Below are 16,777 nucleotides of genomic sequence, written 5' to 3'. Positions count from 1 at the left end.
CCTGCACCCATTGGATTGTGCAAGCTGTCAATCACTCGGTATCCACACCCCAATGCAAAACATGCTTTTCATAATAATTTTTAAATGGGACCATCATTTACAAGATGAACACCATGCTGTATTGAATAAGACCTGAAACGAGCGATTGAAACCATAAACTCCACAGGAAAATGCGTGCTGACGTTATAAATGAAGTGAGAGGTAGAGTCATTTCTCATTGACTTCTATAGACACAGACCAGTGGAGTCACCCTCTGCTGGTCATTTGAGAGAATACAGGTTTCAGGCACTTCCACATTGGCTTCACATTCCAGACCTGAGGCCTGTACTACGAAACTACTCCGATTTAACCACAAACCTCAAGGTTGACGAATCCTGGCTGCCCAACTTTGAGGTAAACGGTACTACGAAGGTGGTTATGATGTTCGTCTGTCAAGTCGGCGTTAACTAACCTGGAGTAAGTGAGCGTGAAGGAGCGTGTGCTTAAAAGGGGCGTGTTTGACTGTGTAAGCAGAGAGTCTCTGCATCATGGTAAGATCATCATACTTCACGGATGAAGAGTGCACCCAGATAATAAGAGGGTATGAGAAGTTCAAGGACGCACTTACAGCAAAAAGTAACACTGTGGCAGCCAACAAAGCCAGGGAAGCTTGTTGGCAACGCATTGCTGACAGTTTGCATTCGTAAGGAAAAATTATTTTCATCCGATGTACGCTAGAATCTTAATTTGTAGTGTGATTGAGATGAAAGCACATGCAAGATATAGAAAAACAATTCGGATACTTGTATTATAGCCTCCACATGGGCTCTATTTCTGTGTTATTCACTCCTAATAATTTAAAATAGTCTCCCTAAAGCAAAAGGCCTGTTTACTGAAATCACACAATTATTTCAGCTGCAACCCCAGTGGAAAGCGGGGCAGCTGGCAGCAGATTAAATAAATTAAAATATTTTATCAAGTGGTAAGTATAAATGGAACTTATTAATAATACTGAGTACATATGGGGTATTAGAACTACATTTCTAGTAACCTTTTGACGTGTTCACAGCTAATAAAAAAAAGGGGGAAATAAAAAAAGAAACCCCCATTTTGACGGGCCACCCCCGTCAAAATGGTAGATAAAATTTTGCTTTCACAAGGATTGTTCAGACTGACAATGTATTTAACACTAATGATGCCATGATGTTTGTCTCTTGCTGTGCAATATATCTCATCTGTAACTTTTTGTCTCTTTCTTTTTAGGAAAGACAAAATCGAAATAAATAAAGAAATACATGAATTGAATGTTGTTAGTGTATTTTTTTTTGTTCAAAAAAATGTGTTGTGATGGCCTCTCTGATGGCTCTTCCCGAAGGGTGGTCAAGTGTCATTAGGTCCACTATATTGGATGGCATTGGCTGATGGCACGGTGTCCTTTCGGATGGTCGCTATGTTGTGGAGCACCGCACACGCAGGCCCTTGCAGGCAAGCGAAGCGTGCCTTGATGACCCCAAATTTCATCTCTATCCTGACCCTTGTGCTACTGTGAACCATGTTGTTTTTCCGCTCTGCTCTTGTTTGAGGGTCAGGATAAGGGGTCATCAAGTACCGCAGACACGGATATCCCCTGTCTCCTAACAGGCCACCATCAAAAAGCCCTTTGAACGAGAAAAAGATGTCGTCAGAATAAAGCATGGTGTGTTTAATATTGGCTGGTGTTTCTCTTACCTTGTTCAAAATTTTGACCAACAGTGGATTCCCGGAAAAAAGAGTCATGAACTGACCCTGGCCATTGAGCATCTAGGCTGGTCACCATTAATTGGTGATCACATGTCATCTAATAAAGGAATTAAGACTATTTTAACGAAATCAAATTGCCCCAAATATTAGAATTAACATAAAAGAGCTTGAAAGGGGCAAATGAAGTTAACATGTCATTTAAATTAGGACACGATCAAAAACCTGAACATTAATGCTGTGAAAGATTTCCGATTGTCATAATCCCCCTCGTTTTCGCCAATGTGCGCTTTAATTGGCACATGTGCAGTCAATCGCACCAATGACTTTCGGCAATTCTATAGGTAGATTCTATAGGAGCAGTTTTAAGATTGAGAGTAAATTACCATGGTAACAAGCCTCGGGTCAAACCTGTCCACCTTTCGTAGTACCGGTTAACCGGGAAGTTACCCCTGAATTTACCATGGTAAGCCAGTAACCCTGCTTCGTAGTACAGGCCTCTGGAGTCTACGTCCTTTTCTATATACAGACTATGGTTCACACTCAAACTGTTCATTACAACCTCAAACATGTGTCAGGCAGTTGAGCTTACTAATGAGTTGTTTTTTTAAGGTTCTTGTGAAGCTCTCATGTCTTTAATGTAACTCCATGAAATATTGAACAGGCTGTAGTCCTGAGCACAGTAATTGTCTGAGACGTGCTGCCGAGAGGAGGATTAAGGCAGGAGGAGGAGGCTGAGAAGGAGGGCTGGGAGTGTTGAGGTTAAAATATCATCAACCTGACAGGAGGTATGTACAGCAGCATTTAAAATACATTAATGGCCTTGATCAACACCCTCCAAGGCCTCAACATGCAGCACACATTGTGAGGGAAGGAAGCAGAACAAGGAAACACAGTGTGTTTTATTTAACCACTAGGGAATATTAAAATTAGAAAGGTTTAAATTACATTCTCATCACACAGTAGCTTTGGAAATTCAACACAAAGCAAACATTGTGCCTATTTTGGATTCAAATGAATACACAAATGTAAGTGAAGATCGAACCATCAAACCATCTATCTCCCCTGACCAAGAGGAGTGAAGGAAGCCATCTATGTTAAAAAATAGAGAAACAATCACCTTCAACAGAGGAGGAGGCCTGAGACTCCATAAAAAAAAAGTCATCTCTGGAGCGCCCCCCTGACATTCAGCGCCCTAGGCGACGGCCTATGTCGCCTATGCCAAGAATGGCTATGCTCATGACATCATACTGTGGCGAAACTGCGACTCACAAGGGGCATGCGGCTCTCTGGCTGCTCCCGTGCGGCTTGTGTATGTGTTAAGCGTTAGCAACCGTAAGCAGTCTATGTTCACACGTGCAGATAACAAACTGTTTCGGTGAACCGTGACTCAGAACACAGAACCTGAACCGGAGACTCAACTGTTGTGGCTATTGTTGTGAACACACTGTTGTCGCCGTTGACCACATCTTTACGTCTTTACTGTCGCTGCTCTAAACAACTAACATGACAAGTGTAAGACTGAGAAGATGAACCGTTCTCCAGATATGACTGATTGACACAGACAACACACACACACACACACACACACACACATACACATCTGAGCTTAGGTATTTGGTTTGTTGATTTGTGAAAACGTGAACGGCAATGTTTTGTAGACAGACTAAGCAGCCATAGGCTTTTTGTATTGGGGGATGCACTTCATTTATTGTTTCAATTACTTTAATATAGTTGTTACACCCACTACAGGTCGTTAGCATCAGAAATGAAAATCAATGAGGTAAGGAGTAATTTGTTTTATTACACAAGTTCTGTTTTAACATTTGCTCGCCCACTTTAACATCAAAACAGTTGATTCCCCCGCTATCAGCAACAGGACAGGGGTTGCACACTTAGTGAGTTTAACACACCAGTTTACACACGTGATTACTTTTACTGCAAACAAATTAACCATGGCACACCTTAAGCCCACCCCGACTGTCTGGCGGAATTCAAATAACGTGATGTTATTGTTAGTGGGGGAAGTAAAACAGATTGACAAGAAAAACAACAACCCTCAAAAACATTATAATAAAATGTGTGCTAAACAAATATTAACAATCTTAAAACAATTTGTATCAACGGTATTAAAATACATCCTCATTAAAACTACAAAACGTTTTTTTAAAATACAAAAAAAAAAAAAAGACAAAACCGCATAAGGCCTACCGGTTTTCCTGCAATCAAGCATCCCTCTGCACGCCAGCATGGAATGAGGTGTGCACAGTCTGCCTCACTCCACCGCCCTGAACCCCAAACATCGCTAGAGTTTTAGGTAGGTGTTCACTGGGTGTCAGTGGGGGCTAAATATATATATACAATATTACAACGTACAGTTTGTGGTTTGTACATCTTCAGGTACGGTGTGATGCATGCTCCAGAAATGTGTCTGCAAATCTTTAAACTGAAACATATATGTTGCGTATGTACTGCAGAGTTTTGTTGTCACAATACCCTGTCATGTACAGTCAACCAAAAAAACACCCAACAAACAGGATCATTGTTAGGGCACTAGATAGATATTGGAATGTCCTGCAGACACCAACACAGTGAAATAATATATTAATTTATGTTATCCTCTGGCACAAGTGTCATCTGTTTCTCAGTTCCTCCCAAAGAGCACAGCTGGACCATCGGTGGAGTGGCAGGCTTTCAGTCATTAAAACTCAAAACATCATCAGGCAAAACAGAGACATTTATGTGGCACGTTATTTGCAACAAAGCTGCTTGATTACCCCTCCTGCGCTTTCCATTCCCTGTAATGGAACAATTAGTTGCACTGTGCGCTGCTTGTTTATTCGCCCACTCACCCAAAAATGGCAAAAATGGGAGTAATTGTGCACACTCACCTGCAGCTACTTAGGGAGAAGCCACAGGGACACATGGCTGGGAGAGGGGAGAGAGGCTGCACTCATTATTACATAAATCCTCTGTTTTCCTCTTGATTTCACTGTTGCAGGTTGCATACTATATTACTCGCAATCATGCTTTCAACTCCATTTTATGGATATATATGCAAATACACCATATGGGATCTTGTTATATTACAGTAGTTCCCAAAGTGCAACGAGAGATCAAATCGTCTGCTATATCACTTTAAAAATAACATGGTATATATATCGTCACAAAGCAGCTTTAATTGAAAAAAACCCGACTCTGGACCCAGATATCTTAGCTAACTATAGACCCATATCAAACCTCCCCTTTATCGCTAAAATCCTTGAAAAAACTGTTGCTAACCAGTTATGTTTGCGCTTTGGGTGCATGAAAAGCGGAACCACCTCCCAGTTTGTGTCAGGGAGGCAGATACCCTGTCTACATTTACAGTTAAACTTAAAACCTTCCTTTTTGATAAAGCTTATAGTTAGAACTGCTCAGGTGTTTAATAAACCATTTCTTTATTATGTTGTTATAGGCCTAGACTGCTGGGGGAACTTATATCATGAGCATCTTTCTCCCTCTCCCGTTCTCTCCTTCTCCCTCTTTCTCTCTCTTTATATCTCTCTCCTTCTCCCACTTTTTCAATCTCTCTCTCTCTCTCTCTCTCTCTGCCCCCATGTATCTACATTACATGTCACTAACTCTGTTTTCTCTCTCCCCTAGTAGATCTGACCCCAGAGCTGCAGGATCCAAACCCGTAATTATTATTATTACTATTATTATTATTAATAACATCATTGTATTTATAAGTATCAGTTTTCACTTATTATAAGTATCAGTCTGGTAGAAATTAAAGCAACTGTTATACTACCCCCCCATCCCCCGATATGTTTACAGTACATGTCACTAACCCTGTTTGTGTTTTCTATCTCTCCTAGTGTATCTCTGACCCCAGAGCTGCAGGACCCAAACCTGTCATTATTATTGTTATTATTAATATTAATATTAATATCATCACTAATAATAACAACAACATAATTGTATTTTTTAATTATAAGTATCAGTCTGGTAGAGATTACAGCGGCGGTTGTACAACTGTCCTCTCTCTCTCTTCTCTCCTACTGTCTCTCCTCCCACCCTCTTTCTGCCCACCTCTCCTCTCTTCCTCATTTCTCTCCTCACCCCAACCGGTCGAGACAGATGACCGCCCACAACTGAGTCTGGTTCTGTCAGAGATTTCTTCCTGTTAAAAGGGATTTTTTCTCACTATGTAAAGTGCCTTGAGACAATGTATGTTGTGATATGGCGCTATACAAATAAAATTGAATTGAATTGAATTGTTTGTTCACACATCTTAAGTTTCCAGCAAAAAAACTACCTTCCTTAATACAGTAGGTTGTTTGTCCCTATACCTGTATATAAAATTGGACAACATGACAGCTCCCAAATGTAAAGCCACAACATCATGATCAACCCCTGGTGGCTGGCTGCAATACAGGTCATGAAACCCACTTCATCCATATTAGCAGATAGAACATGGACCAAACTATATGGTAAATGGACTGTATTAATATGGTGCTTTTCTAGTCTAATTCACCACTCAAAGCAGCAAACAGCCACCTCCCGTCTCAAAGTCCCATGCACTGACCCGACCCTCCTCCTATGGACTGTCTCATCCTTTAAACTACATCATCTGGCTTCCTTTGCTCCCCTCATAATTACTACATTCTTTAGAGGTCACCTAATGATAAAATGTAAATATAGCAAATGGATTTTGGTAGTGAATCAAGGAAAAGGTAGACATTTTTCACCCTTAAAAGATCAACATCTTTATTTCCCAGACATTCAGAACATGTTTCCACTGTTCATATGGCATATTCCACTGGCACATATGGCATGATCTAATGCATGTACACAATTGAGGAACACATAAATCAGAACTGTTTCAGGAACAACAAATTAGGGAGGCCCAACATTTCTTGTGTTGTCCATGATATTGTAGTAATTTTCAATATCATAATTTAGATGCCAGGAAAAACTTACTATAATAATATTAGCTTTAAGTAATAAATGTTTGTGATGCAAGGCATAACATTTTTATTTAATTAAACATACAGAGCATCTCAGACCACAAGTTTAACCGTTCAATATAGGCTAACAATCCCTTTGTATATTATAAACTTACTCAAACATACAAACAGTTTAACATAAAGTGCAATAACATATCCAGGGCATAACATTAATTTCACTGAACATATAGGCTTTCAAAAAACATCTTGCATGACAAAATAAATCCAACCAAGTAACACTCTCTATTGCACCACCGGCCAGTTAACAGTTTATCAACATGTAGTGCAACTTAACAGTAACACATCTGCAGGTCTTACAATACATCTTAATTTTCTTTCAGCCAGTCGCTGACACAAACTAGCTTGTTCACATTCTCAGATCTCAGGGCTGCCCTCTTCTTCTGAACTGTTACCTGCAAGTATAAAAAGTATCTTACAGGAGACCGAAGTGGCAGGGGTAGCCAGGTATTTGTGAGCCAGGGCAGACAGCTGTGGATGGGCCCCTGCAAGAGTGGACCACCACTGCAGTGGGCACTCCTTCATGCTAATGTTGGGCTCCACTTTAGAGAGTCTCAGAGCACTGTTAGGGCCCATGTCGTTGTCTGATTCTGATTCTGAGTCTGAAGCCAACAGCCGGAGGGTCCTCTTCTTCTTCTTTGCTGGTTCCTCTGAGGGGTCTGGAATAGCTCTGCTGGTTTCTTGTTTCAGCAGGGCCTCAAAAGGCTGTTCCACAACTCTTCTCTCTCTCCTTTTGGTAGATACTTTAAGTCTTTGAAACAGGGGTCAAGTGCTGACGCCATCTTCAGCCATCCACTGATGTTAGCTTGCCTTTCAGCTAGGTCCCATTTAAAGGACGTCTTGAAACCTCCAAGTCAGGCGACAGAGAGAAGAGCACAGAGCATGAGACATAGGGTCTCACCCCTAATAAGCTCAGTCAGATATCTACAGTGGATGATAAGAGGTGCATACATTAAGTTTACTTTATGCAATTGATATCAGTATATCAGTCAATTTAAATCAAGAAAAGCTTTTAAAATTACTTTTGCCTCATTGCAATTATTTTGATGCAATTGAGATTGATTTTAGTGGAGATTATCATTTCCATTACAATCATATGTCATGATTTTGGTGGAAATTAGAATTTTTGCATTTCAGTTCCACTGAAAAAATATATATATGAAAGGCACCACAATTCTTCATTTGTATTGTTATGTAAGCTTCTGAGAGTTTGATATTGCATTTAGCCCTATGGCAATTTCGATAGTTCTTGTGTTGCGCTTCTTGAATTTGATAGTAATTTCAAAAAGCTTTGCACAAAAGATTAAGTAAGAAAAAATGTATCTTATTTCAATAATAAAACATCTTTCTGCCTATACGGGTGTGTGGGTGCTTTTACCAGCATGGTTCAAGGATGTTGTCAAGTTTCAAGTTTGTCCCACTCAGATGTTGTCAACATGACCAACTTGTGCTTCTATCTGTCCAGAGCAGCCTTCACAGTCTCCTGGTTCTTCAGGAGATGAGAGATCATGGCGAGCGACGAGTTCAATCTTGTTGAAACATCCTGTATTAGTTGCTCTCTCTTTTGTCCAAGTTCTGTTTGCTGCTGGTGTAGTTCCTCCATATTGCGGGGCAGTGTTTAAAATGCCCCACTATCTTGCGACACTTGGCCAAAGCGTCACCAAGGAAAACAGTGATTGTTCTCCATAACATATGAGCAATACAGGGCATGTGATCACATGTAAGCTTTCTCACTGCAGATACCATGTTTCGATTGCTGTCTGTTTCGACTGTGGTTACTTTAATGTTAAACTTTCCAGTCATCTGCCACAGACTGCTTCAGCAGTGTCCCTGGTGACCATTTTAAGCATGGTTAAAGCAAATGACTGAAGCTTCCACTCAGTGTCAATGATGTGTGCAGTCACGCCAAGTTAATTGTGATTGCTCACCGAGGTGTAGTGATCCCCAGTCAGGGCAATATATTTGACCTTCGCCAGTACATCAGCTTTTGTCGTCTTTTCGGTGTCGTACACCTGCTGAATTTTAGACATGATTGTGCTTCTGGATGGTGTCTCATACGTTGTGTCAGAGGACGCAATCTGTAATGCCTCTGTTAAACCCCTGTCCTCGACCATCGAAATTGGCCTGCAGTCCATTGCAATCCATTTTGGAATGGCGTTGGTTAATCTGTCAGTAGTAGATTTGAAAGCCTCCTCCAGTGTGGCATGTCAAGCCTGGTTGCTAATGCTACCATTAGCATCAGTGACTGAGCTGACCTCGGCGCTCACTGCTATGTGCTTTCAATTGAGGTAATACGTCAAGCTCGAATTACTGTGATGGTACGAAAATTGCAAAGAACATTGCTCCTGTCCACATTTTTTGAATGTAAATGGTCCATTCAGTACGCTGAGCAATGTTTTCTCGTCTACTTACATCATGTTTACAAAAATACTGTGCAATTAATCTGTTATTTTTAATATAATGAATAATTAATTAATCTTGTGCTTGTGTGTTTAGTTTCTGAGGTTTCAGCCTTGACCTGTATTTTTTTGGGGACTGCAACAGTGGGGCCAGCCCTTGTGAGTAATACCATTCTTCAGCAGTTTCCATTACACCATCAGAGAGTGTGGCTCATTTCTGTTGGCCGCACAGATACTCTTAGCTCCCATACTCTTAGTCTTAGTCTTACTCCTACTCTTCGTCAGGTTTGCCTGCCGAGAACTACATGCCCACCCCGGCAAGGCACAGAAACCCGAAACTAACTGTGCTATGTTGAGTTAACAGAGTTAGCAGCCCGGTAGGTCACATCCTACCCCACTGTGGGAGAATTTCATTATTGAGCTGTGACCAAGATGCCATCTTTATGTCTATTTGGAAAAAAAGGAGCCAACAGTTAAATTTTTTGTTTCACATTCCCACACACAGTCCAGCCATGTACTAGGGTTTTACCCACATGTATTCCTATACTATGGCAAATGCTAAAACATCCATCCATTATCCTCTTACAGTCTTGATGAGTTGTTTTGCAGACTTCATTTTAAAAACATACTGCATTTGAGCACACCACTAAGGAAGACTGTACATACAGTTTAAAATAAGTGTAGATATACAACTCAGACAGAAAGATCAATGTGTGAATCTTTAGCCATTGCACTAACTCTCTTACAACATAGACTACATCCATCTGTTGAAGGCCAATTGTCATCAAAATGGAGCCAATACATGAACTTGGCCTAAAAAAAAATGCCCATTAATTCGAAAATTCAAATAAACTTGAGTCTCCTGCAGATCACAAACAAAGGAGTTTTCATGAATGTGGGTGTCAGTGGCTTCATTCACTGCTGACACAATCAGTCGCCTCTGGACTCCCTGGGGTCATCTATGAAAAAGAGTTGAGATTTGCTGTGCCCTTTTTAACAACTTAGACCAGGAGTCATCAACTTGGCACACTCCTGTCCAAATATGGACCTCGAAACACCTTGACATAATGTGAAAAAAACAAAAAAACAAATATTTGTCATTAAAGTATGTCATTTTCATCGGGCATAATTGCATCAGATCTGTAGAACCTTCTGGGTCCTCAGGTATTATTAACATAGATTGCTAATTAATATTCAGTTAGGGAGCTACACGCAGAAGTAAATTTATTTTTCCCGCAACAAACTCAAACTCAGTGTGTCCTTTTTGTCTGTTACCGTTGTCAAAAGTGAAAATTTGAAACACCACTATAAAAGTAGACAGATGCAGGAAAAATGAGCCCAAAGCCGAGTATGAGCAATCTACACAGGTCGTCTCTTATTTCTATGGTGTCAGATAATGTCATAGCTCGCAAGTGTGATAAAACATACTCAACGAGCAAAGTATATAATTTCACACGCGCAAATATTAGTATTCGCACACCAATACAACAATCAAGAGTGGTACAGTCAGCTGCATGCTGAAACTGGCACCTGCGTGTACAGAACTGAGCAGCACCCACACAGAGCAGCCACCATGCACCCTTGAGTGTCTGCTTTGCGAGCGCTGGAAGGCATACACGCTCTCGCAGTTTAACTCTGCTCTCGAAGTTAGAGGAAGACACACTAATATGATGTGAAGCTATACAAAGATTATAGAGATCCTTGCATGATCATCTCAAATCCAAATCCATTAACATAGATTTCTTTTCTTTTAAAAACATTCAATTAGGTGTAATTCTCGACAACAAAAAAGAGGAATTTTTAATAGATAACATCATCATCATTGCCAAATATTATATACATATTGCCTGATATGCCAAAATACCCCCATTATGGACTGTATTTAAAAATGAATTTCCTTACTAAAAAAATAAATTGAACAGATAAAAAATAGCCATGCCAGAAATCTCAAAATACTTATGTCTGACTTTTTTTTAGCCCCAAGTAATCTTTTATTATATACTGTTTTTATTTTTTTTTAATTTATTGTCTTTTTCATTAAACTATTGTTATTAATTTTACTGATGTTGTTATCATATTATATGGTTCCTTAATACCTGAAGTGTTTTGGTTAAAAGTTTTTTTCAAGCCTTCATATTAATATTAACATCTGCACATAGGAGGTAGTGCACTTGTTATTTTGAAACAGAATGTGACTTGTACTATCTGAGCATTGTCTTTGTACGTGTTTTTGTAACATGGTCATTAAAGTTCCAAAAAAAACAAAAAACTCCTTCCTCTAATGATAGCTGTCAATCAAGGTACAAGGATGCAAGTGACCACACATAGGTGTCTGTGCCTTCCAGCACTCGCAAACCAGACACTCCCGGGTGCGTGGTGGCTGCTCTGTGCACGTGCTGCTCAGTTCTATACACACAGGTGCCAGTTTCTTGCGTGCAGCTGCCTGTACAACTCTCGATTGTTGTAGTGTTGCGCGAAGACTAATATTTGCATGTGTGAAATGATTTAATTTCCTCGTTGAGCATGTTTTATCGCGCTGGCTAGATATGACATAAATCTGATGCCATATATTTCACCCACAGCACAATTGCGAGCAGGCAAGTGTTCACTGAGAACACGTTTTTTTAGGACAGCAACATAAAAAGCCCTTTACAGATGGGGAAACAGTTAAAGAATGCATGGATGCTGTATCTGAAACACTTCTAGATGGAGAAGAAAGACATGAACCGAGAGAAAAAAATGAACAATTCACCCGTTCAGCTTTGACAGCCACAGAACAACATTCTTTAGTCTGACAAAAAACTTAAGTCCGTATTTATATGTATTTATAGGGCTGCAATGATGCATCGACATAATCAATTACGTCGATTACGTAAATTTGTCAATTTGCGTAGAATGTGTAGACACGTCGCACTGTTTACGTTCATCCCCAGTCCCCATCTTGGTGAGTTCCGGCGAAACAGAGTTGTTTGCAGCGCAAAATGTGCGTTGCAGGTTACAGTCTGTCTGTTTATGAATGCTTCAGCGTCTAAAGGCAAATGATTATTAAAGTGAGTGAGTCCTGGTTGTGCGAGACACTTCAGCCCTGGAAAAAGTGAAAGCACATGAGCAAACTCAGATACTCAAGTCACGCGACAAAGCGACAAACATAAACTACGTCTTATTTTTATTGCAATGTCACGATAAGTTGGATCAGGCTACCTGTCACTACCCTACCGGCAGCTCTGACGTCACCGCAACGCTACAAAGAGTGTCGGTAGAGAGAGAGAGATAGATTATAAAACAGGTGCATTTAGATGGAATAAATACTTAAAAAGCCATAAGTGAAATTAAATGAGTTTTAGGTGAGAAACCTCAAATGGAACAGCTGACCATGTCCCCATCAAGCCTGTAACTTTGCTGTGCTTCACTTTATCAGCATGAAATTTGGCAGAGATAATATTTTTTTTTTGTTCATCTACATTATTACATAGAGAATAATGTTTTCTTTTGTAGGCGAAAATTTAATCTTTTATTTGTGTTGTGTTCCATCTTCATTTACTCTGACCCATATATGTGATTCATATTATATATATATATATATATATATATATATATATATATATAATTAATTGGTAAGTTAACCAAAGGATTAATCGGCTAAACTGAAAATTATCGTTAGATTAATCAATACAAAAATAATCGTTAGCTGCAGTCCTAGTATCTAATTGTTTGGACCTCAGCTGGGAAGGAATTTGATTTACTGGACCACTTTCAATTTCAGTTTGAAGACCCCTGATTTCGACCATTTCTATCATTATTGCTTTCATTAATTTTTCAACTGTAATAATTATAAATACACAGAGGGTTTTTTTTTAATAAAAGAGTCAATGACTCACTGAGGTTTAAATAAAAAATAGCAAGAAAAACAGAAATTGTACCTTTAAATGATACATCATCATCCTTTCTGTGCTACACACACACACACACACACACACACATACACATATATGCTACTACTTACACAGCACCTATTCAGAAACATTCCAGGGTGTTTCGATCATGTCATATCAAGGGGACATCACGCAGGACGTTTTGATTGTTCGCATGGATATGAGGCTGTGTCAAGGAGAAAGACAGAGGAATAATATATATAATATAAAATTGTATTTCCCATCATCCACATGCAGCATCACTTCATATACTCTGTTGATTTATTTCTTCCTATTGGTAGCACCTGCATCCATGTAAGCATCATGTCTCAGTCCTGATTCCCCTTTGACTGATTTGAAGTCATCTCCCTGGGGCGAACGCCTATTGGTTTATTCATGTCCAGACACATGATTTATTAAAACACACACAATTTGTTAATCCCTCAGAAGAACTGAAAGATGTGGCCCTCCAGTGATTTAGTCTAGTCTGCTCATATGTGGTTCTGTGCCTGTGAGGAATTCAACGTCGCCGCCCAATTAGCCAGCTCGATCAAATAATAAAGCCAGGAATTACAGAGAGAATGCTCCATCTGTGATTCTCCACTACACCATTCTGTGTATACAGCTGTGTAACTTTACAGGCAGCTAATGATGGGCTTAACCTCATTATTATGGATTTTGTCTTTTTACAACCACTCACCGTGTGCACACTTTATGAACCATTGGGAATATGACCAATTAGGCAAAAGGGTGAAGTCAACCCAAGTTTAACAAAGGAGTGCATAGTTACATTCTGAAAAGTGTTGGAATACCCCCCCCCCCCCCCACTGTATCGCAGCCCACTGTTTCCATGTGTGCCTACAGAGAATGGTGCATAGAGATGCCAGGTGTGTGCCGCAGAAAAAAAATAATGACATCAGTTTAATAAGTTCCTGCCATTCGAAAAGCCCTACCAGGAGGCAAAACTATAAAAAGCTGTGGGGTGGTTGAGTTACTTGTGTGGAGCTGGAAACTTTTATTTGACACAAGTTAATTAGACATGTTCATCTCTTTCATCAAGGCCACCTTTCTCTTCTAAGGTTCCATAACTCGATCTGGCATAATGGCAACACACAGGCTTTTTGGCACCGGTGTCAATCAGTGACACTACTCTGTGTTAACTAACCTCTTTTGTTGCATGTTTTTATTCAGAGGCCTTCACTCTTGTAAAGAAGCCGAGAAAGGTTTCCCAAATTAATTGGATCAACGATTAAGTGGGAGGCATTCCACCCCACTGAGCAGAAACAATGGCAGAAGAAAGGGTGGACTCGGGTGCCAGCTGAAAATTGACACTTGAATTAGATAATGAAGAATACAGGGCAGAAGAAAGGGAGACAGGCCTATCGGTGTGAGGTCTTCAAGGAGGTCCAGACTGAAACTCGCCTGCTGTTTCTAGAGAAAGTTATATTTTCTTGACTCATCCATGTTGCTTTGCAATATGGATGAGTCAAGATAAGTTCCAAAGATAAAGTGAAGCATAACATTCATTGCTTGGTATTATCCTGTTAAAGTCAGTGATTTATTTTTTTTACCAGAGCCTCAATTAAGGACGAAGACCTGGCTCTCATACAACATTAGCCACAAGGACATACAATTGTGAAACCATTGATATCAAACATGAATGGTTGTCCTTGTAACAGCCAAATGCAAAGAAATAGTGCATTTAAATGCTTTTTTTGGTCGCTCATTAAAAAGACAGTCTTAATAAGATAATAAGCCTTTGTCAGTTAGCTTGCTTGTCCTTGTGGTGTCATAGATTGTTTTCTTTCAGTGTCTAAATACCTGTCTGGTCATGTGGGCATACATAAGGATTTGTGTGAACTTCAGCTAGCCCAGTATTCCAGCATTCATTTAACATCTGTAGTCAGAGAATATGAGCCACAATCATTAATGTTTTAATTTTCTACTTTACAACTGCAACTGTGTTGCAAAATGTGTAGTTTCTAGATTTAAAAGAAGATCAAAAACTAATCAACTTAATAATAATAATAATAATAATAAATTGCATTTATAGAGCACTTTTCATTGCTTGCAGCCATCTCACTGCAGTTATATTGGGTTTACACTATCAGGCTACTGTCAAAAATGTAATACTGCGCCAACTCGAGCTGGTGCAGATAATCAGCGTATCACTCAGCAAATCAGCTGTTCCGCGGCGAAGTACACTTGAAAAAAAAGTGCAAACTTACTGTCTGGCAGCAAACTGAAGCAGTGAAAAAAATACATCTTTTAACGTACAATTCAACAGATTTTTTTTTTTAAGGTAAGGTTTAAAAATGTGGCGAAAAATACGTTTTTCAGTGGTCCCCCCTGTAACAGTGGGACTCTTTTGCTACTTCCACTTCTCCTCCAAACTCCATAAAATGACATGCTTATCACCATCTCCACAAGGTAACACATTAACTATGCATAAGTAACTCATACAACCTCACTACAAAATCACTGAACTATCCCTTTAAGGACACCTGCTAGAGGGTGGCGCTGCACCTCCGCAGTTTTGGCCTTGTGTTTAGTGCAGTGGTCGCAGATTTACGGCTGGTGCAGTGTGCATGCGGCCCTCTAGCTGTGTATTGGCATGTAAGAGTGTCTCTCTCTCTCTCTCTCACACACACACACACACCCACCCACGCACATTTTTAGACATATGCCAAGGGAGGATTTTTACAAGTATTGTCTGTGTCCAGTCCATTACCAAGCCACAATGTTGCACTGGGTGACATCTCCTCATTACAAAGACCATGGGGACTGAAGTGCATTTTGAAACAGCTCCACAGGCTAATAATAGCGATCAACTTTCACAGACTCTGGATTGGAGTTTCAGACTCAGGCCAAGACAAAATCATTCTTGTTTTGGTCTTTGCATGGATCTTTTTTGACAATAAGAAAAATATAAAAAACACTGAACCTTAAACTGAAAAAAAGAGGATAAAATTGTAAGAAGAAAAACATATATACACCGTGGCCACTACAATTTAATTCACCTACAGTGAACATGAATATGTTTCCTTTACATTGCAATAGTGAAAAATGTATCATTTACCTGCTACATCATTTTTTTCAGCATCAAACACAGTACAGAGATTCTGCCAGACAATCATCAGTAACATCCACATTACTGAACTCTAAAGAGAGGTTGAAGTTTGCTGAGTGGCCTGCAGTGTTGTTCTTTCAGTACCACAGAGCAGTGGCAGTGTGAGCTGTTTGACTGCACTCTCTTCTGTAAGTGTATTGTGTGTTTGTGTGACACACCAATGGAGTCAAAGGTCAGGTCAATATGATGAGTGACACCCCCCATGTCTCATCAGTCTTAAAAAGCCTCTTCCTCCTTTATCCTGGTCATATGCAGCATCTACGTTTCTTTCTCCCTGTCTTGTTTCAGTCAGAGTACTGTTTTTGTTTCTCTCTGCCCTCACCGTCTCCTCCAGGCCTGTACGTCCAATAGAACCTGAGAAGAAGAGAGCAGAGCTCCTCCATAGCACTCCGGGGGTTGTTTCAGATGGAGAGGCCATCCCTGTTGTCTTGTGTATTCACTGAAAAGAGCAGGGCCAGCGGGGACTGACTGTATCTCCTGGGCCTCATGCTTTATAAAAACCTCGCTCTTTCTTCCACCCCCCTCTCCCTCAATTCACGATCCTTGGAATGCAGAGGCTGCAGGAACTCCAGGTGGCTGACGGGGGGCGCTCGTAATATCTCCTTTATCTTT

The 16,777-nt window shown here is 40.1% G+C and overlaps 1 pseudogene; it reads right to left on the bottom strand.

Annotated features, from left to right (window-relative positions):
- Positions 1 to 1,289: 1,289 nt before the first annotated feature.
- On the bottom strand, positions 1,290 to 2,272 carry LOC118316463 (annotated as a pseudogene).
- Positions 2,273 to 16,777: the final 14,505 nt, after the last annotated feature.

The sequence above is a fragment of the Scophthalmus maximus genome, chromosome 3, assembly GCF_022379125.1.
Source record: "Scophthalmus maximus strain ysfricsl-2021 chromosome 3, ASM2237912v1, whole genome shotgun sequence".
Taxonomy (NCBI): domain Eukaryota; kingdom Metazoa; phylum Chordata; class Actinopteri; order Pleuronectiformes; family Scophthalmidae; genus Scophthalmus; species Scophthalmus maximus.
The sequence above is the reverse complement of the archived record's forward strand: the minus strand, read 5'-3'. Positions and strand labels throughout refer to the sequence as shown.